The 21,050-nt window shown below is 38.0% G+C and overlaps 1 protein-coding gene and 1 long non-coding RNA gene across 9 annotated transcripts in view; one reads left to right on the top strand and one right to left on the bottom strand.

Annotated features, from left to right (window-relative positions):
* The window catches only part of Root (ciliary rootlet coiled-coil, rootletin), a 348,852-nt gene that overhangs the window by 33,546 nt on the left and 294,256 nt on the right, over positions 1-21,050 (top strand). For 3 of the 8 annotated variants that reach the window (XM_072305017.1, XM_072305004.1, XM_072305000.1), the window contains one exon: positions 1,751-1,833. The exons of 4 other annotated variants lie outside the window; for them this stretch is intronic. The gene's annotated coding sequence lies outside the window, so the exon portion shown is untranslated. Of the gene's footprint in view, positions 1-1,750; positions 1,834-5,526; positions 5,582-21,050 lie in introns of those variants that run through there. One more of the 8 variants, XM_072304996.1, reaches the window with a different exon arrangement.
* The window catches only part of LOC109034631 (uncharacterized), a 33,396-nt gene continuing 17,527 nt past the window's right edge, over positions 5,182-21,050 (bottom strand). The window contains exons 2-3 of the long non-coding RNA XR_011900630.1: positions 17,465-17,647; positions 5,182-5,497 (exon numbers count right to left, since the gene is read on the bottom strand). This is a non-coding gene — a long non-coding RNA (uncharacterized lncRNA). The remainder of the gene's footprint in view (positions 5,498-17,464; positions 17,648-21,050) is intronic.

Here is a 21,050-nt window from a genome sequence, read left to right as displayed (position 1 = left end):
TTGTGACGTGAAATAGTGCAACAGACCTGGTTTTTTCATCACTTACAATGTATTTCCCCATAAGGAATTGGCAGCCGCTTTTCAAATGCAAATATCGAGTCAATCTATTATATTTTGAACAACATGGAATTCAGAAACGGATTCCTCGTACGTTTAAATGGTTAAAATCTTCATTAGATAAATAAGAAACGACGGGATAAACCCTATTTTTAGGGAAGACTGTAGTCAATGGGCGATTGTTTAAATCTGCTTAGTGATAATAGACATGGAAATTAGCTCAATATTTAGTCATTTTCATGAGTTTTTACTTTTTTGTCACCATTTGAAGGTAAGTTTCTTTTGTAAATCAGTTGTTTAGTGCCTCAGGATCATGTTAAAAGCTGTAACGGTACACATTGTTAGGTACTTATTAATTCAGAACACACTCCGGCAGTCCAACGCTCAAACCATGGATGTTCTCTCAATGCGTGTAAATCATTTTTAACTCTTCAACAAACATCTCAATATCATTTAGAACATTCCCACGTTTTGTAAACTTATGTTACTTTAAATTCCTCTGTGTTTTCAATGTACACTAAAGGTACAGAAAAATTAATCGATAAGTCTGGTAACCGAAGAAGGATCCTACGTCTACTTTCCTTGCCTCCATCTAAAACATACCGGTCTCCTCAGTCTACTTTCCTTGCCTCCATCTAAAACATACCGGTCTCCTCATCTCATCAGTATGGCGAAGGTAAGTTATTTTTTATCATCAATGATTGATACTATCATTTTGGTGTCTTCAGTGAAACATTGAAGGGTGAAATATTAAGTAATAACTACTGACTCGTTACATCCAGGTTTGAGCGTTGAACTGCCGGAGTGTGTTCTGAATTAATAAGTACCTAACAATGTGTACCGTTACAGCTTTTAACATGATCCTAAGGCACTAAACAATTGATTTACAAAAGAAACTTACCTTCAAATGGTGACAAAAAAGTAAAAACTCATGAAAATGACTAAATATTGAGCTAATTTCCATGTCTATTATCACTAAGCAGATTTAAACAATCGCCCATTGACTACAGTCTTCCCTAAAAATAGGGTTTATCCCGTCGTTTCTTATTTATCTAATGAAGATTTTAATCATTTAAACGTACGAGGAATCCGTTTCTGAATTCCATGTTGTTCAAAATATAATAGATTGACTCGATATTTGCATTTGAAAAGCGGCTGCCAATTCCTTATGGGGAAATACATTGTAAGTGATGAAAAAACCAGGTCTGTTGCACTATTTCACGTCACAAGTATGGCGGATCCGTTACCGCGTAAAAGTGATCGTTTCGAATGGGTCGGTTCTAAAAACAGCTTTTTTTGAGTTTGAGAGGCCATTTCAAGTTTTTTTAGTACCGCCATCGTTCTTTTCGTGAAATTTACCCTAGGAATCAGGCATCAATTTGCAAATCCCTGCACCTTGCAACAGGCCCATTGTTAAGACCTCTAATTTCTCAGATTGTACGTGAGGGAAAATTATGTTATTTTAAGATGGGTCTTCTACTTTTTTTTCTAGTTCTATTTAATGTCCATGTTGTTTTCAGCCTGAATCTCTTGATTTGTAGTTTTCTTATTGCTTTGTCTGGGTTTTCTTGCATACCTAAGTATCAAGTGTTGCATCGTGGAAATATCTATGCATTTATTATCAGACGTGGAGTTGTTGTTTTTTTTTTTTTTTTTTTTTTTTTTTTTTATTTGTTTTTTTTTATTTTTATAGATATTTTCTGCAAACAGAACAAAATTTCAAAAGTTGCCAAATATTGAAGAAACAATTCATCGATAATATATAGTATATTTTGCGTAAGTGTTTTATTGTACAAATATTGTTGTTTTTAAGTTTTAAGGGTCCTTTGTTGCCGTTCCATGCTGAGCTTGTATCTATTGAAAATTTAGGATCGGACTACAATTATTACATTTATAATTTTTGCTTGAAAGGAATATTTCTGAACTTTGATTGAGTACCACGGCTGGATCAGCACTCAGGGGCCGGAGGTGCCGGCGGGTATAAGGGGTCTGCACATTTCCGGGTTGTATACTCTCTTAATTGAAGGCAGTTCTTCACTTATCCAAGAAAACGGAGGGTTCATTCAAGGTTACAAAGTCGTCGTCCCCCCCACCCATAACCCGTCCCAGCCCCGCCATAATTTTGATCGAGGGCAGTGAATTTATCAAAATAACACTCATTGTCAAATTAGGGATGCCACACATAGTATGTCATTTCATGACATGAAAATAAACTACGTATCTAAAGATGTAGGGACTCTTGAATTCTTTCGAAGAAACAACAACCCGTGAGGCACAGAAAACAAATTATTAAGTGTTATTTGTCTTTGTCCGCGGAACCTTTCTAGGTTTGAAGGAGAGTTCGGGGAAATCTGCTAGCGTTACAGGGGGGTCCGGGGGGCCTCCTTTGGAAACTTTTGAGAAATTGAGTCATCTCAGGAGTATTTTTGAGCTATCCTTGCCAAAAATTGATTCAATTTCCAATTTGAAAGTTATGTCACTGTCTCAAACTTCGCTAGTAAAACCCTTAACATTACCTGAGAGGGGCCAAGTAGATTTCCAAGGGGAGCCAGGCCCTCCGCCCTCCTCCCATTTCCGCCCATGGCAGTCCCTCTCAAGTATTCATATATGAGTCACTTTTATAGCGCTCTTTGGCGCTTTACGACATCTAAACGCCACAAAGCTCGGTCTTCCCACAGGTCATCAGGGAGTTGACACTCCCTCATCTCATTTAACACCCCCTGTCGCCAACCTCTCACTGGGCGTCCCCTACGTGCCTACGTCTCTTCCCAGGAGGAACCCAATCAAGCATCTTTTTTGGCAGCCTCTCTTCCGTCATCCTAACATGACCATTGACCGTACCGGACAAGTTGTTTGGTCATGACGTCGAACAATATGTCATTTTCGACTTCCATTATCTGACGCACTCTATCATTACGGACCCGATCTCTCCTAGAAATTCCTACCGACCTCCTCCAGAAATCCATCTCCGTTACTCTTAGCATATCCTGTGCCCGTTTCTTCAGCTGCCAAATTTCACATCCGTATGTTAATATACCTTTGACTACGTTATCTTTGGAAATCCGCTGATCCCTGAGTAACAGTAACAGTTGAGCCCTCTCAAGTAACAGTAGAAATTTGGGTTCAATAGGATCTTCTAACATGGAAGCTTGAAGTCGATTTTGATATATTTTTAATTCGAAAGAAACTCGTTCGCAGATGAAGATGGTGCATCATATAAAATCTTGGTCTTGAGGTTTGGCGGCCCCATGACCCCCGAAAGTCTGTCTCAGGTTTTCTCCAAATCAATAATTTAAACCTCAGGGGCCCTCAAGAAACTTGCTCTTATCAGCCCACCGAAACTTCGGGCTCATTATACTGATAGTTTAAAGCCAAAGGGTCTATGGAAACTGTCTCATTTAAGGATCATTGAAAGCTAATTTCATAAAATACCGAAAATTCAGCTTCATGCACTCAGCCTCGTGAGTACAAAATATTAAAATTTAAGGACTCCATGGCACCCTAAATTCCAGTCCTAGGACCTCTCTGTCTTTTAAATTCCAAATGCCTGTAGGGGATCTAGTCGAATTATCGCTGAGGTAAATAATTAAAGATAGCTGTAATAAAAAATAATATCACTCAGGATACCGGGGCCCGTACGGTTAGGGGCACGGCCAATCCCGCCCTGCCAAGTAGATCAAAGCATCTTAATATTTATTTTCAAATAACTGAATGTCAAATCGTGAAAACTGCCACTTACAATGCCTAATATTAATTGAGACTGGTACAAACTGTGTGTTTTATCCATAAAAATCTTGAAGGTAATTATGAAATGAATTCCACGAATGTTTGTATGTATCCAACCACTATCCAACGACGAAAACGAGATGGAGTCCTAAACCTCCCGAATTACATTCCAAGCATTGAGGTCACTGCAAAATTTTCCCTGATATTAGCTTGAATCGGTGAATATGTACTTAGTCCCAATCTTTTGGCGCTTATCAACAGATATACAGGGTGATCCAAAAGTCCCTTTCACCCTCTCTAACTGTTTACCTAATTGAGGTACAAATTTGAGACTTTGGGGGATGTTCCTGGGTCAAAGGGAGCTACTTTTTGGCCTCCCTAAAACTTTCATGCCCCCCCCCCCCCCACCTTCCTTGAAAGGCAACGGACCCCAACTTACTTTTTTCAAACGGAAAGACCTTCTTCGTGATAGCTCGTTTGAAAAAAAAAAAAAGAAAACTTTTCGCGTAAATCTGAAGTCATTATTTCAAACCTTTTCAAAATGGCGACTGGTTAAAGTTAAAGATGGCCGACAATTGACACCGGTTATTTGTTGATGGAACTGCGCAAAAATCGGTATTTTGACTCGAGAAAACCGAATTTGACGTTAGATTTCACAAAAACCGAAATTTCCAAAATGGCTGCCGGTTAAAGTTCAAAATGACCGAATTGGTTTTTTTTTTTTTTTTTTTTTTTTTTTTTTTTCTTTTTTTTTTAGAAATCTGAGTTCAAAGTTAATCTCATGCCTAAATACCTCTAAGTTCCAAGTTTCAGGTAAATCCATCAGGAAAAAACCAAAGTGGCAATTTTGGCCATTTTGAACTTTAGCCTGCCGCCACTTTGAAACGGTTTGAGTAATTGACTTCGGATTTACGTGAAAAGTTTTCTTTTTTTGTGCTCTCTCGAACGAGCTGTCGCGAAGGGGGTCTTTCCGTTTGAAAAGAAAGTTGGGGTCCGTTGCCCGCCAAGGGGGGCCCTCTGAAAATTCTAAGGGGGCTAAAAGGTAGCTCCCTTTGACCCAGGAATTTTTCCCAAGTTTCAAATCTTTACCTCAATTAGGTAAAAAGTTAGAGGGGGTGGAAGGGACTTTTGGATCACCCTGTATATTCTACACAATATCATAATATACAACATATGTAATTGATCGGACATGCAAATTTTTTTGTTTGAGAAGTTATCACTCTCTATTTATTTTGTTTGCTAGTGAACTATCTATCCATTTGACCCTAATTGCGAGTGTTTGAAACACTAACTTTCTTCACATCATCTTACTTAAGCTGACCTATGCGATAGAATTGGTTAGTCCCCATGCATTTCAAACGTGAACATTCAAGATATTGCATACGTTTTTTACGTCAATTTGCTTTTTGAGGGTGTTTTAATTTATGAAATTTCATTACAAAAGTACAAAAGACTAACAAATATGCGGTCAACCCTCGAAACATCAGTCCCTGCCAGCTTATAATGCTTTTTTTTTTGCTTTTTTTTTTTTTTTTTTTTTTTTCACTGTGCCGATAGCCTTTATACAGATAGACGGCTTTTACAGAAAAACACGCGACGTTCCAAGACGCTCCTTTGGTCCATTCATCCTCGCTAAAAGTTATCTGGTCAGCCGTTGAATCGCTGATTTTCAAGATTTCCACGGACATCGGTGTTCCCTTGCTTTAATCTGAAACTAGAAGAAGGAACCATAAATTTGCAGGTGCTTTGATTAGAAAAAGAGCATTTTCAACAGTTTTGGTACGAGAATTTTCCTGCGGTAAGTTTCACGATTGTAAAAAAATAGTATATCATAGTAAAACTTTTTGAATTTATGCGCTCCTTTGAACTGAAACTTTTGACTTTTTCCACACCTTTCGCCACATACCGGAGATCTAGTGCTCGACTTTTCCCCATAATTAATAATTTCATTACTGTGCCCATTTTAAGCGCTCAACCGCCAGGCAGCGCTTATTGCTTTCGACCCGCCACTAGAGTGGTAGAATAGTAAAACGCTGCGGCAGTTGAACCAAAGAGAAAATAACTGTAGCAATTTGAACGGCGGGCGGAGTGGCACCCCCTACTTCTACGAGTGGTCTCTGATTGGATCCGCGTGGTGCCTTTTCGAGGCCCTTATGGGAAATAACTCGGGGTTCAATTTTCATCGAAAAGAGCTTGATGCGAAAACGGCTTTTTTCGCCTTCCTCCTTTGGAATTTCTTCAAATCTTGTTTAATGATTTCCTCCCAAGCGCAATTGTTCGTCTTTTTCCGCATCAAACGAGTGGTCTATTGAGCTGGGAGACCAAAGGGTTCGAGAGTTATGGACGATTGTAGTGTCCGCTCTACGCGTGCCGACCGATTTTCGCGCGTCAAACTACTGTTCCAAAGCCGGATTTGGGTGTTATTAAAACAGATTGAATGTTTAAACCGTGCTAAATAAGTTTTTAGGGATTAGTGAGGGTGGCTGAGTTCAGAAATTACAGATTCTTCCAAAGTAATCACTTTTTTGAAATTACAGCTCCGAAGCGCTACTTTAGAGGCCCACCGAGCGTCGACCGGTCGCTTAGTGGGCCTGTACGGAGTTGTAGTTGAAACTACAATCGTCCAATATAACTCTCGAGCCCTTTGGTTCCCCAGCTCAATGGACCACTCGTTGGATGCGGAGAAAGACGAACAGTTTAACAAAAAACTGGTTTTGGTTCAGATGAAAAATTGAGATCTTTGTGTATCCTTTGTTTAGAATTTTCTGGACTCAAAAACTGAAAAAAAACCCACATGTTAACTTAAAAATGTGATTTTGGGATTTTGACCTTTAGAATCCTAAATTATGCAATTTTAGACGATTTTTCGTCGAAACCGGACCTCGATATCTCTCAGTTTTTTACTTCCAGCCCCCCCCCCCCCCCCCAGCACCCCCCAACATTTCTTGGGGGTCTGAAAATTTGGGGGAAGGAGCGCTCAAGCACGAGTAATCAAGAGACAAAAATTGGAGGAATTCCAGAGAGGAGAGGGGGCAAAAAAAACCCGTTTTCGCATAAAGCTCTTTCTCGAGATCAAGGAATTTACGCGCCGGAGAGCTCAGGAATTAATTATTCAGATTTTTCTGAAGAGGCTGATCGGTAATACGTGACACTTTTTCCTCAAATGTACGTAAGAGAACAACCTGGAATTTTCTTTTTTCAACGTGAAGTATGACGAAACGAAAAAAAACCCCTAAATTTTAGGTTGAACTGCTCGGTGTGTTTGAGAAAAAGTGTCATTTATTACCCATCAACCTCTTCAGAAAAATTTGACGAATTAATGTCCGAGATCTCCGACTTGTATATTTTTCCTCGTTTTCGAGATATTTTCTATGTAAAACGGTCCCCGTGTTATTTACCATAAGGTCCTCAAAAATGGAAACCAGGCGGATTAGCCAATGAGAGACAACTCGTACAAGTAAGGTGTATGCCACTCTGCCCGCCATTCAAATTGCTGCTCTTGTTTCCTCTTCGGGTTAAACGGTGCAACTGCTCAACAAAACAAGGAGGACAAGATTCTCAAAATGTTCTTCAGACTAGCTGATGACACCTCTGCTAATGCAATTAAATATAAATTCGCGGTAAAAATAGATTACATTCCTAAAATTTTCTTAGCTGCAAAGTTTATAGATATCTTATTATTACCTCTGAAAGTTAAGGGTGCGGGTCATATTCATCCGAACACTTTACCACCGGCGATTACTTTATTCGGAGTTCATCGGAATTCGCTTACATTGGGGGACATAACACTGCCTCCAAATATTATCTTCACTCCCTTTCTAAAACGGAATACTCTTTTAGGTTATGTCAGACAAGAGCATAGAAGAAATATAGAGAGGGGTGCAAAAATATAAAGACGGAGTGCTCGTATCTAAAAAGCACGGGGAAAAAGTGAAGCCATGTTTGGCGCTGGACACTTGTGTGAGTGTGGAAATGAGCCCGGGAATCCATGGGCGGGAAACGGAAATTTGATTTGAATTTGTCCTCTTGATTTTTCCACATTTCCTCCTCTAAACGTGTTTTAAATGCCTAAAACGAATATATGAAGAAATTTGGGACGGTAAATTTTTATAATACACCTACTTTTGCTCGGGAACAGGCAGTAATCACAGATAAAGTTCATTTTTCTGTTGCTCGTAGTGGTCCTGCCGTTACTCCCTACGACCGTTACTCCCAAATAAGGTTAATCGGTCGATGATAGACCAAAAATAACTTAAAGTTAGAAAATATCCGTGGGTTAGTGAATTTGCGCAATAATCAACCTAGAATACCTTGTTTACCCAATTTCATTCACCTCCCGCCCCTTTGAATTTCAAACTTGTCCCGATTTTGCCGCCAATCCTTTAGCCAATAGTAGAGGTGGTCGAAAAGCTGCCTCACTTTTTGCTTTTAGCGCTCCGGCTTTATGTCTTTAGAGGGGTGGCGAGCGAAGAAATGTACTTTTCTACGTCACACCTGAAAATGAAGCCGCCCCTCAAATTGGTTGAAGGTATCATAGGAAAACCAAGGTCACGTTGAAACTTAGAAAGAAGCGGGAAAGGCTGTGAGATTTCCGTTTACCCTGAAACTTGTTGCAATTGACTTTTAGGTAACGTTTCATAATGTTTTTCTACAATTTTCAAACTGTAATTAAAAATAATTTGCAAGTTAATACATCGATAATAAGTTAATGCATTATTTAGTTGTTGGTTGATACATTTTTTTAAGCGTTCCAGAAAATTCCATTTTTTTAAGGAAGGAACTAAAACAATTTTTTCAGTTTTCATGAGAAGTTAGTGATTTTCATGTTTTAATAGATTGATTCCTTTGCAATGGATAATTATTTTATCTTTGATCTTGGAATTTTCTAGGGGGGGGGGGGGGGGACAAAGCACCATTTTAAATGTTTTGATTAATATGTACCTAAAGAACTTCTGAATTGTATGATAGCACATTTAAAATATACAGGTAATACGTAGTAAATTAAAGATCAAACTCTTCAAAATCATGCTGACCGCTGTGCGCTTCCAAATTCCAAATTCGTCTCCTTTTTTTCATCACAAACCTCTTATCCGAAAACGTTTTTTTCCCTACCCCTTACCCTCTCTTAAAAATTTACTTCTGAATACTCATCCTGTAAAACTTTTTGAATTTATGCGCTCCACTAATCTCAAAATTTAACCTTTCCCCTCAACCCTTTTGTATTTTTACTGATATTTCCATGTAAATTTATTACTGTTACTGTCTTCTTTAGAGGTGTAAATGGCCTTAGATGCTAAAGCACCGCTTTAAAATAAAATTATTTTACTACTACTACTACTTTCCTTTCTAATATAATCACAGAGGTATTAATTGTCCTAGATGCTAAAGCACTGCTTTCAAATAAATGTACGTTGCTACTACTACCACTACTTTCTTGTTCGTTCTTTCTTTTTTTCTTTCTTTCTTTCTAATCTCAAAATTTAACCTTTCCCCTCAACTCTTTTGTATTTTTACTGATGTAACCTTAATTTCCATGTAAATTAATACTATTACTGCCTTCTTTAGAGGTGTAAATGGCCTTAGATGCTAAAGCACCGCTTCAAAATAAAATTATTTTACTACTACTACTACTTTCTTTCTTTCTTTCTCTTTCTTTCTTTCTTTCTTTCTTTCTTTCTTTAGGTGTAAATGGCCTTAGATGCTAAAGCACCGCTTTAAAATAAAATTATTTTACTACTACTACTTTCTTTCCTTCTTTCTCTCTCTAGGCTCTAGCTATCCCCAAAGCCTTAAAGTATGTCCATAATACAGACTGTAAACAATCAATTATTTGTTCAGATTCATATAGTGTATTAAGTGCTTTAGGTGACCCCAATAATCCTCACCCAATCCTTACCCAGATCCAGAATCTAGTCTTCACCCTTATATCTAAAAATTTCTCTATCCGGTTTTGTTGGTGCCCAGGACACGTTAAAATTCCGAGTAATGTTCGAGTAGATTCTGCAGCCAGGGAGTCTAGCCTTTCAATTGGCCCCTTCCCGAAGGGATCGGTTACCTCTAAAGATCTGTTTTTTAGATATAAAAGGAAGAATTCTCCACCATTGGGTAACTGAGTGGCAGCATTTCACCAATGCTAAATGCCCCCTGCATTGCCTACTTCACCTTCATCCGAACACTTTCATTTGACTCGACTTCAACAAGTAGTCCAAACTAGACTGAGAAATGGTCACACAAATTTTTCCCATAGCTATTTGATGACCCAATCAAACCGTCCTGCTTGCACTTCTTGTCCAAATTCCCCCTTAACGGTAGATCACGTTCTTATAAGTTGTCCACTTTATAAAGAAATCCGAAAACGTTTTTTTCCCTACCCCTTACCCTCTCTTAAAAATTTACTTCTAAATACTCATCCTGTAAAACTTTTTGAATTTATGCGCTCCACTAATCTCAAAATTTAACCTTTCCTCTCTACCCTTTTGTATTTTTACTGATGTAACCTTAATTTCCATGTAAATTTATTACTATTACCGCCTTCTTTAGAGGTGTAAATGGCCTTAGATGCTAAAGCACCGCTTTAAAATAAAATTATATCACTACTACTACTCTCATTCTTTCTCTCCCTCTCTCCCTCTCTCCCCCTCCTTCTCTCCACCCCCCTCTCCCTCCCTGTCTATTGTATTCCAATCAGAGAAACGCAAATGACCATAGATACTTTAACACCGCTTTAAAATGAATGTGCATCACTACTACTACTTTCTTTCTTCCTTATTTCTTTCTTTTGGCGCGTATACGTAATGCAACACCTTTGCGATCGTTTTGACCCTCGAACTCGATGTAGTGTATCGAGTGCCTGAGTTGTTTACCGGAAAGTGACTGGCGGGCTCGTTCTGAATCTTTGAGTGCTTGTAAAAAAGTTACTAATACTGCAATCTTTTAGGTTGATTGATTTTCGAAATCGGCTGTATGTTCTGATCGTAAACAATAGAGATGAACAGGCTCCGTTATTTAGTTTTTTTTTAATACTTATATAACCGGGCCGGGCCATTTTTAAATAAATCAGCAGTTCAACCATCCTCGAATGTGGATATCACTCCTTCGTTTTCCTTCAAACGCTTCTCTTTTGTATTAGTCGGGGCCAGATTTGGTCTGACCCGGATAAAATTGCAATACAAGGTTTTTGCTCATAAAAAACACAGAAATATGAGTAGAATCCGAATAGATAAAAGTCGCCAAAAAGCAGTAAAAATTTCACCCCAAACTTCTTCAAAAACTCCCAAAAGCCCGTTTTACTCCTAAATTTCCATTTTACGCCCAAAGTAGGTATTGTTTTATCGCCAAATGTTACTGAACAAAATTTATAGAGGATGAAATTTTACGCCAAGATACTCTGTTTTGAGTATCATTTAATGACATTGGACGCCAGAAAATTTCATCACGAAAAAAGTGATGGTTCACATCAATCCCGGATTTCACGAGAATGACCGATTTTCCTCTTAAACCGTTGAACTTACAGCAGAAAGTTACCAATCAGGTTTAAGCCGGGGGCGGAGGAGGGGCGAGTTATTAATATTGTAGGTCATTAAATTTTACCCTATATTAATGCGAGAAGCGACATAGTTTGACAATTTGAAACGTGGAAATTTCAATTCAAAAGAGAGTCACTGCGGGCCTCAAGTTTCCGACCGCGGATGTCAAATGTAAGAAACATGAGTGACAAAGTTGATCGTCCATAGGGTGAAATGTTTCAGTAAAATAGCAAAATAAAATGATTACAGTAGATAGAGGCATATTGAAAGTTAATTTTTTTCATTTATTGAACATCCTAGGGGGGGGGGGGGGGGGCACTGTGGGCCAGGGAGGCCCGTTTTACGCGAAAAATACCGTCTTTAAGAGTGTCCAGTACTGTATTGATGATGAGGAATTTGTTAAAGTGCCTCTCCAAGGGATGAGGATTCATCAAAATTTCATCGAATAATCGCCCAGCAGCGATGTATTGGAGGAGGGAACTTGGGTACCTCTCACACTATACGGATAATATATAAAAACGCGTCCTGAACTGCAACCGTGTAAGGCCTTATCACGGCTCAGCGGTCGCGCAGGATGAAAATGTGTTCACTAGGACCTCTTCTCCTAAGAAAGAGCTTTCATTTGATGTATACACCTTTTCCATTGCGAACTTTTCACTGTCCAAAAAGCTTGTTAGAAAATGTGCCTAAAAAATCTTTAAAATTCCATCGAAAAAGCTGTCTGCAGTTTTTTCTTTAAGTTTCTTTAGAGTTTTAAGGCCAGATATTTTTTCTTTAAATCCTCAACATTCATTTGCATCACAGCTTTGCTGCGGGAAACTGCGAGAAACCCATTTTTGTAATTTTGTTAAAAATAAAGTCGACTCATCAATAAAATAGGATTAAGTTCATGTTTCACATATATGACCTTACATATCGTACAGTAAATAAATTCTTTCTAGTGAATCGTAATAGTATTATTAAATTGAGTTGCTGCGCTTCTGAGGGTACGCTTTTTTAACAGGGTTGCCACATTTTTTCGTATTTAATAAGTGCAAAAAAGGTATGAGACTACGTTATAAATCTGTCTATCATTCTGTCTTTCATATTTTTTTTCTTTTCCGTAAGTGGAATTATTAATACTATACCATAAGGATATTACATGTGACGCAGCAGGACAAAATGCGCCTTTAAATGAGAACTGAAATTGTTTAGTTCATGCGAAAACAGTTTGAGGGTAAAAAAAAATACAGACACTACTTTAGTTTTCGATGATATGGGTCATTCCACGTCTAGGTAGTCCGGGGGTTCCCCCCCCCCCCCCTTCAAATGACCCAACGATATTTATTTTTGGACTCCTTAATACTCCTAGTTTTTTGAAACATAAGGTTTTACCTCCGTTTTGTTTTTTTTTCTCGCAATTTCTACGTGTTTTGTAACCCCGTCGCTTAACTTCATCCTACTGTAAAAAGAGTGACAGTTTAGTAGCAATGTTGTTCTCCCAGTGATCAACTGGGGATAACTTTCCTATCACCCTCGCCGTTTCATCAATGCAAAAATCTCGATCGCTAGTGGGGTTTTGCCGTGTTTAAATGGGGATTTTTATGGCTATCGAGCGATTTTTTGTATGTGTGTGTGCATTTCCATAAGATCCCTCATAACAGCTTATAGTATTAGTGTGTATTTTACACGGGTTTTTCGAGACTATCGATAGTCACTGTTCAATATGTCGATACGTCGATTCAATTCTAGACCTACCAACCCTTTCCTACAAAATACCCTGTTCTTTCCTAGTTTCCATAACTTTGCCTTCTTTAACTCCATTTCTAAGTAAACTGTATTAATTATCTAAAGTTCTTTATATCTTAAAGCTTCAATTTCCAATTTGAATTTCCTAACTTTTTCACCATTTTCCTTATAAAACAAAATCTATTTACGTACTCTTTCCCCCTTGGGTTTACCGTTTGTTTCATTTGTGTGTTAGCTTTGATACAATGGCGGATTGTTACTGGAATGAATTTAGCTACAACGGCCGCCAACTACAATGGCCGCGACACCCGGATACGGCGCTCCGCCGCACACTGGGCCCGGGTGCCGCGGACCATACGTCTTCACCGCCGAATCCTTTCCTACTATCCACATCCCTTCTACAATAGACAATAACGCTTTCCACCTCCAAAAAATACCCCCCCCCCCCTCCCTCTGATATTCTCGGATAATCTCCGAAAATTCCTCATTTTTTAGGACGCACAGAAATCCTTACCTACAATAATAAAATGATTTTTCCAAGAGAGAACTGTTGTTTGTCCATTCGGTTTGGGGCCTAAAATCTACTCAAGAGCATCCTAGAAGTCCGACTGAGCAAAAAAAGCATCATGTCACCGCGGAAAATTCTTCATTTTTTAGGACGCCCAGAAATCCTTACCTACAATGATGAAATGATTTTTCCAAGGGAAAACTGTTGATTGTCCATTCGGTTTAGGGGCTGAAACCTACTCGAGAGCATCCTAGGAGTCCGACTGAGCAAAAAAAACATCATGTCACCGCGAAAAATCTCGGAAAATTCTTCATTTTTTAGGAACACAGAAAATCCCTACCTACAATGATAAAATGATTTTTCCAAGGGAAAACTGTTGCATGTCCATTCGGTTTGGGGCCTGAAATCTTCTCAGCGGCTTCCTAGGAGTCCGACTGAGCAAAAAAAACATCATGTCACCGCGGAAAATCTCGGAAAAGTCACTATTCCTTACGCCTATCTATATTCGTTACCTACAATGATAAAATGATTTTTCCAAGGGAGAGCTGTTGCATGTCCATTCGGTTTGGGGCCTGAAATCTACTCAGCGGCTTCCTAGGAGTCCGACTGAGCAAAAAAAACATCATGTCACCACGGAAAATCTCGGAAAAGTCTCTATTCCTTACGCCTATATCTATATTCGTTACCTACAATGATAAAATGATTTTTCCAAGGGAAAGCTGTTGCATGTCCATTCGGTTATGGGCCTGAAATCTACTTCGGGGCGTCCTAGGAGTCCGACTGAGCAAAAAAAACATCACGTCACCGCGGAAAATCTCGGAAAATTCTTCATTTTTTAGGACGCCCAGAAATCCTTACCTACAATGATGAAATGATTTTTCCAAGAGAAAACTGTTGTTTGTCCATTCGGTTTAGGGGCTGAAACCTACTCCCGAGCATCCTAGAAGTCCGACTGAGCAAAAAAAACATCATGTCACCGCGGAAAATCTCGGAAAAGTCTGTATTCCTTACGCTTACCTATATTCGTTACCTACAATGATAAAATGATTTTTCCAAGGGAAAGCTGTTGCATGCCCATTCGGTTTGGGGCCTGAAATCTACTCAAGGGCGTCCTAGGAGTCCGACTGAGCAAAAAAAACATCACGTCACCGCGGAAAATCTCGGAAAATTCTTCATTTTTTAGGACGCCCAGAAATCCTTACCTACAATGATGAAATGATTTTTCCAAGGGAAAACTGTTGTTTGTCCATTCGGTTTGGGGCCTAAAATCTACTCAAGAGCATCCTAGAAGTCCGACTGAGCAAAAAAAACATCATGTCACCGCGGAAAATCTCGGAAAATTCTTCATTTTTTAGGACGCCCAGAAATCCTTACCTACAATGATAAAATGATTTTTCCAAGGGAAAACTGTTGTTTGTCCATTCGGTTTGGGGCCTAAAATCTACTCAAGTGCATCCTAGAAGTCCGACTGAGCAAAAAAAGCATCATGTCACCGCGGAAAATTCTTCATTTTTTAGGACGCCCAGAAATCCTTACCTACAATGGTGAAATGATTTTTCCAAGGGAAAACTGTTGTTTGTCCATTCGGTTTAGGGGCCGAAACCTACTCGGGAGCATCCTAGGACTCCAACTAGGCAAAAAAAAACATCATGTCACCTCGGAAAATCTCGGAAAATTCTTCACTTTTTAGGAACCCAGAAAATCCCTACCTACGATGATAAAATGATTTTTCCAAGGGAAAACTGTTGCATGTCCATTCGTTTCGGGGCCTGAAAGCAACTCAGGAGCATGCTACGAGTCCGATTACGCAAAAAAAAAAGAAAAAGAAAAAGAAAAAGAAAAAAAAAATATCATGTCACTGCGGAAAGGACCGTCGCGACAGGAAGTCTGCGACGTTATTACGCGCATACTCTAATTTTTAAAAGAAAAACTAATGAACGCAATTCTTAAGAACTACCGTGATTTTTCGTCTCAGTGCTAAGAAAATTCTGCAAAAACTTCAAGGAATGATATCGATTTATTCTTTTTTTAAAAAATAAAATAGAGGTGGGGATTTTCAAAGACCGCAAAAGAGATCTATGGCTGCGGACTTAAGCCGTTTATGTAGTAATTTCACAGAAAATCGGAGGGAGATTATATTTTTTCATTAGCTCCCTAAAAATGTAAATCAGGAGGATTGTGCACCTCTTTCTTATAAGATAACATCATTCATTAATTGTTTTATAGAACAGATGAAGGACTTTAAAAGAAGCCATAGTCAATACTCCGTTTTGATAGGGTTCCCTCTGGAAAATCCCTACTCAGCCAGCAAATAATTTATTCCGTTTTCAAAGTTGGAATTTTTTGCTTCACTGGGCACTAAAAGGATTTGGTCCAGCTTTTGGCCCTTTCCACACGTTGCAAGTTTTGCTGCAAGTGAGCCGAAAGTGGGAGTCATCACTCATCGATGAGTGATGACTCCCACTTTCGGCTCACTTGCAGCAAAACTTGCAAGGAGTGGAAAGGGCTTTTAGTTAAACCTCACGATTCAACGACATTCTAGGCCACTAAATAACTGAAATATTGAAAGGGAGTTTATGCCGCATAAGGATTGTACCTAATTAAAATATCGATTAAGTGCCAGATGAAGGAGCGGAGAATCGAGAAGTATTCTTCAGAATATTTCTCACAGGCTCAATGGCACCCACTCTTCTCCTTTCTTTAATCACTAGATGATTCCTGCCTTAATGATGATTCAACTTCGGCAAAACATTTGCAAAGGACTTGTAGGGAGTCAAAAGCAAATAAAAGAAAAAATGTCTTGTACCTGCACCTATTTCGATCTTGCTTCTAAACCTGACGTTTGATTGGGAAGATATGGAGGAATGCAAGAACTATTGAAACAGAGTTCATATTGAAAATCAAAGGCTGAGAGTGCTGAGATGTTCTATGTTGGAATGTGACGATTTGACTCAATTGAGGCACTGGATGCGAAAAGGGCACTTCTCGATTGCAGTGTTTCAAATTTCTGTTGCTAGTTAATCCCCTGGAGAAGAATTAAATGGGTTAATTTGCCAGAATTCTTTTCATAGAAAATTTTAGAATCATAGGGAATATTCAGTGAAATTTTTAGGGAAATAGATTCATTCACTTTCCTTACAATGAGTGAAATATTATAGGAGATTCTGAAACATGACAACCGAGAAGTGCCTTTTTCACATCTGGAGCCTCAATTTCTTAATGAGACTTTCTGTGTCGGCAGTAGCAAAGCTTCGGTCAAATTCGCATTTTCTCTTTTGCATCAAGTAAAATTTAACAATAAGTAAGTCACAATCAATAACGTTCAATTGAAGTACAATCATAACATGAGTACTAAATCAATTTATTAGACTCGGAAAAATGCAAACTTAGAGAGAGAATGAGCAGTGAGCTCTCACTGCGATAGAAATTGATGCAGACCCTAGGGAGTTGAAAATTAAAAGATGACAAAATATTTTTAGTTCGATGGGTCAGGATATCAACATTTTGCTCTAATCTCAACTTAGGATGACTTCCTCTCTTTGAGCCAAACTCTAAACTGAACTGAGAGTTTGTATACAATTTACACTCAAAATTGAGCCATAACTTGATTTGACAACTTACTGGCAGCATCCAGGAGGTAAAATTAGTGAGAAAGAGACATCTTACCATTGGAAAATTATGAACGATGTCCGTGACTCAGAAAAAAACAATTCAAGCAGCTTCAGGTACATCAGGTGGCTTCTTAAAAAATTGTTGGAGAAAGGACCTCTGTTTTGGAGGGACGAAAACTGATCTCATGAAGCGTATTAATTGCACTCTGAGAGTAAGAACACGGTACGAAATAGACATTTTTTGAACTATTATTTATGCAGGTCTCCATGAGAAAGAACGAAAGAACACATGTTTACTCGATATTTACCGGGCACTCGTGAATCTTGGAGGTTATGTTGTTGTTTTGAATTCTTCCTCCTTCCCTTCGTTAAGCCCCGCCCGCGCCCGCCTGTGAGATTGAGATCCAGTAGAGTGCGCAGTAGTCGAACCGTTGAGGCGGGATGTTCGAAATTGCGCACTGTTTTTCTGTGCCCGTTAGCTTTGAAATAAGCTGCCCAAAAAAATAAAAAAATGACAAATATTATAGAATAAAAAATATCTGACGCCTATGAAGATTGTCGCCTATTGTCGCTTCGATGTTTATTCTCGTTTTATTGCACGGTAATATAGAGATTTTTCTTTCAGTGATAACCTTGTGAATTCCCTGCCCCCTTGACTACCTCTTTAGTTCAGGGGGTATCAAATAAAAAGATGAAGCCTCATAATAAGCTATAAATTCTTTAAGAAAAAGTACCTTGGTGGGAAATCTTTCTGCTTTAGGTACTGACTAGTTCATACCGATTGACTCAAACTTACAGAAGTCCGATTGAAGGGAGACGTTCTGGGGCCGAAAAGTGTGCCCCCCCCCCCCTCCCATATAAAAAAAGTAAATATATCACATATAAACCGAAAAAACTAGACGGAACAGCGAAAAATTCCTAATCAACCAGTCAAATTGTTACTCTCCTATTCTATCAACAAATTTTCCTCCGTTGGAGAAACAAGAAGTTGATCCAAGTAAGGATGTAAGGATGTAATCCAAAAGGATGTAAATATGCAAATTATTAACAAGTCCCCAGTCAAACTTGCGGTTAAAAATCAAGAGGAGTACAGCATACTCTTTAGGTAATCATTTTAAATCTGAAAAGATTAATTTTCATACATTTCAGTACAGAGAAAATAAAATTAACAAGTGCATGATAGGAGGTCTTCCTACCGATTACTCAATCGTAGAAATCAAGTCATCATTAAATTCTCAAGGCTTATCAATAATTTCTGTCACACAGATAAGACATTTTATTACTAAGGCTCCACTACCATTATTCTTATTTGAAGCAAACGCGAATTTAAATATTGTCAAAAAATTAGAAAAAATTACCTCTATCAATAACTTCTTAATTTAAATTGAATTTCCTTTAAAAAATTAAGCTATTGTCCAATGCCAAAATTGTATAGCTAATGGACATAAAAAAACTACTGTTTTAGACAATCTAGATGCATAATTTGCGGTGACTTTCATGCCTCAGATGCTTGCAATGAAAAAAAAAAATTTCTAGAAAATAACACCCCTCCTACTTGCGCCCTATGTGGCGGACAACACTTTGGTAACTATAAGGGTTGCCAAGTATACAAAGATCTTAAGAAGAAAAGATTAGCAAAATTCAATGATCATAAGGCTATTCCACCCTCCAACCTATCAAATCCATTGACTGTTCAAAAGAATGCAGGTTCCTATGCTAATGCACTTAGAGGCAAACCCAATCAAAATTCTAAGACACCTAGTACTGACGCCAATTTGTCTTATCATAATTTTGATAAGCGCCTCACCATACTAGAGCGCATCATTACAGCTCAAGCAGAGCAAATCTCTCACCTACCGCTTTCAGCACTCTCGTGCAACATAAAAATATTACGGAAGTAGGTAAATTATCCATACCTTAAGCTAATCATCCTCTAATATTAATTTCAACATTCTCTGTTTTGGATGTTCTCTTGCAATTCAAAGTTAAATAATTGGTATATTCAATTATCTTTTTCTCTTGTATTTTACATTTATAAGTCATTAACCTGTTGTCACTTTTTCTTCCTTTTTACTTTCATCTTATGATAATTGTACATATTTCCTTCAATTGGAAGCTTACAATGAATATATTTCTTTAAAAAAAAAAAAAAAAAAAAAAACTGTATTTACGATACAATAAATCAGCGTTTAAAAACACGTACATTATTCATGGAATAATGACATGAAAATTATTTATTTCTGACTGAAAAAAGGAAAAACATCAACAACGAAAATCCTTTAAAATAATATAGTTTTATTCATTAAATATAATTAAGTAATGACAAATAATCAAAATCGATTTAAGTAAAAAATGAATAAAAAGGGCAAAAAACACAAAAATTTTCCATTATTTGCGATAATTCCATCAAACCAACTTAAGGTGCGTTTGAAAGTCGCGTTTGGAAAAGAAAATGTTACTTCCTCATATGGTCTACTGTTAGAACTAGAGTTCTTTTTAAGAGAGAAGGTTGAATCTAGAGAATCTCTGAAAGGTGATTGTTGACATCTACCCATCTTCTTAATATTTAATTAATGAAATATCATCAAAACCGATTTTAGTAAAAAATGAATAAAAAGGGGAAAAAAAACACAAAAATTGTCCATAATTTGCGATAATTCCATCAAACCAACTTATGGTGCGTTTGAAAGTCGCGTTTGGAAAAGAAAATTATGAACTTACATCAGCTAGATCCAGAACACTAACAATCCACATGAACGAGGGGAACGCGAACCGCCATCTTGCCTTTATTAGTGGTTGGTTAGTGGAGCTCGTTGAATGGCGGGGCGGCGTCATCATGCAAAAATGATCCAGTAGAGTTAGAGTCCCTTTATACTGAGAGTCAAGACAATTCGGCTCATGGATGTCACAAACGGGAATAAAGATTACAGAAATTGAACGTTTTTCGTAATCTTTGATCGGCCCATTCTCAAATGCCTTTCTCCGTTCCTCCTCTCATTCCGTTTGTTCCTGGCCGAACCCGTAATTCCCTGGTCCATTTCAGATTATAATCTTTGCAATTGGTGAAAATGTAATCTTTATTCCCGTTTGTGACACTGTGGAGGCCTAAAATACGGGAACCAATCAGAAATGGATTCAAATTGTCTTGACTCTCAGTATAAAGGGACTCTAAGTAGAGTGAGCGATAGTCGATGTATCATGGCGCGATTTTTAAAATTGCGGGGTTTCTTTTCTGTGCCCGCAAATTCAGTCAAGCCTCGTAATGCATCAACCAAAAGAAAACAAAAAAAAAGAAGAAAGAAAAAAAGAGAACAATATAATTTTAAAAACGTTAGCATAACAAAGTGCTTGGGAAGATTTTACATTAATAGCGTGACGGTAGATGGGATTAGGCACCCATGTTAAACGTGAAGCGGAAATTGACATACTTAAAAGTTTGCAGAATTTCAGACGAATAGGCAGAGTTGCTAAAAGAAATTTCATCGAATGAAATTTCATGAAATTTCACAAGAAATTTCATGAAATTTCTTTCGACCGACAAAATGTCAAAAATGCTTATTTTTTCTAACAGAATTTGTTTTTATTTTTAAAGAGAATAATATTCGTCAATTAGACCAGTTGGAGCGCGGACTTCTCTCAGCTTTTCTCTTCTGGTCTTATTCTCTTACTCTTTCTCTTCTGGCAGTTCTGGCTTATCAAGGGGAGGGGAACCGGGGACCCTAACTTCAAATTTCAAACTGTTAATTTCTGAAAAAAATCAGAGACAAATGAAAAAATCATTTAAATTGTTTCAAAGATAGTTCAAGATCCCTCTCTTTTGTACCAAAATAGAACGATATACTATTAGGGGGTACTAGGATTCTTTATAGTCAAGAAATTTGTTTTGCTCCAAAT

This window comes from Bemisia tabaci, chromosome 1, assembly GCF_918797505.1.
Source record: "Bemisia tabaci chromosome 1, PGI_BMITA_v3".
NCBI classification, from domain to species: Eukaryota; Metazoa; Arthropoda; class Insecta; order Hemiptera; family Aleyrodidae; genus Bemisia; species Bemisia tabaci.
The sequence above is the reverse complement of the archived record's forward strand: the minus strand, read 5'-3'. Positions and strand labels throughout refer to the sequence as shown.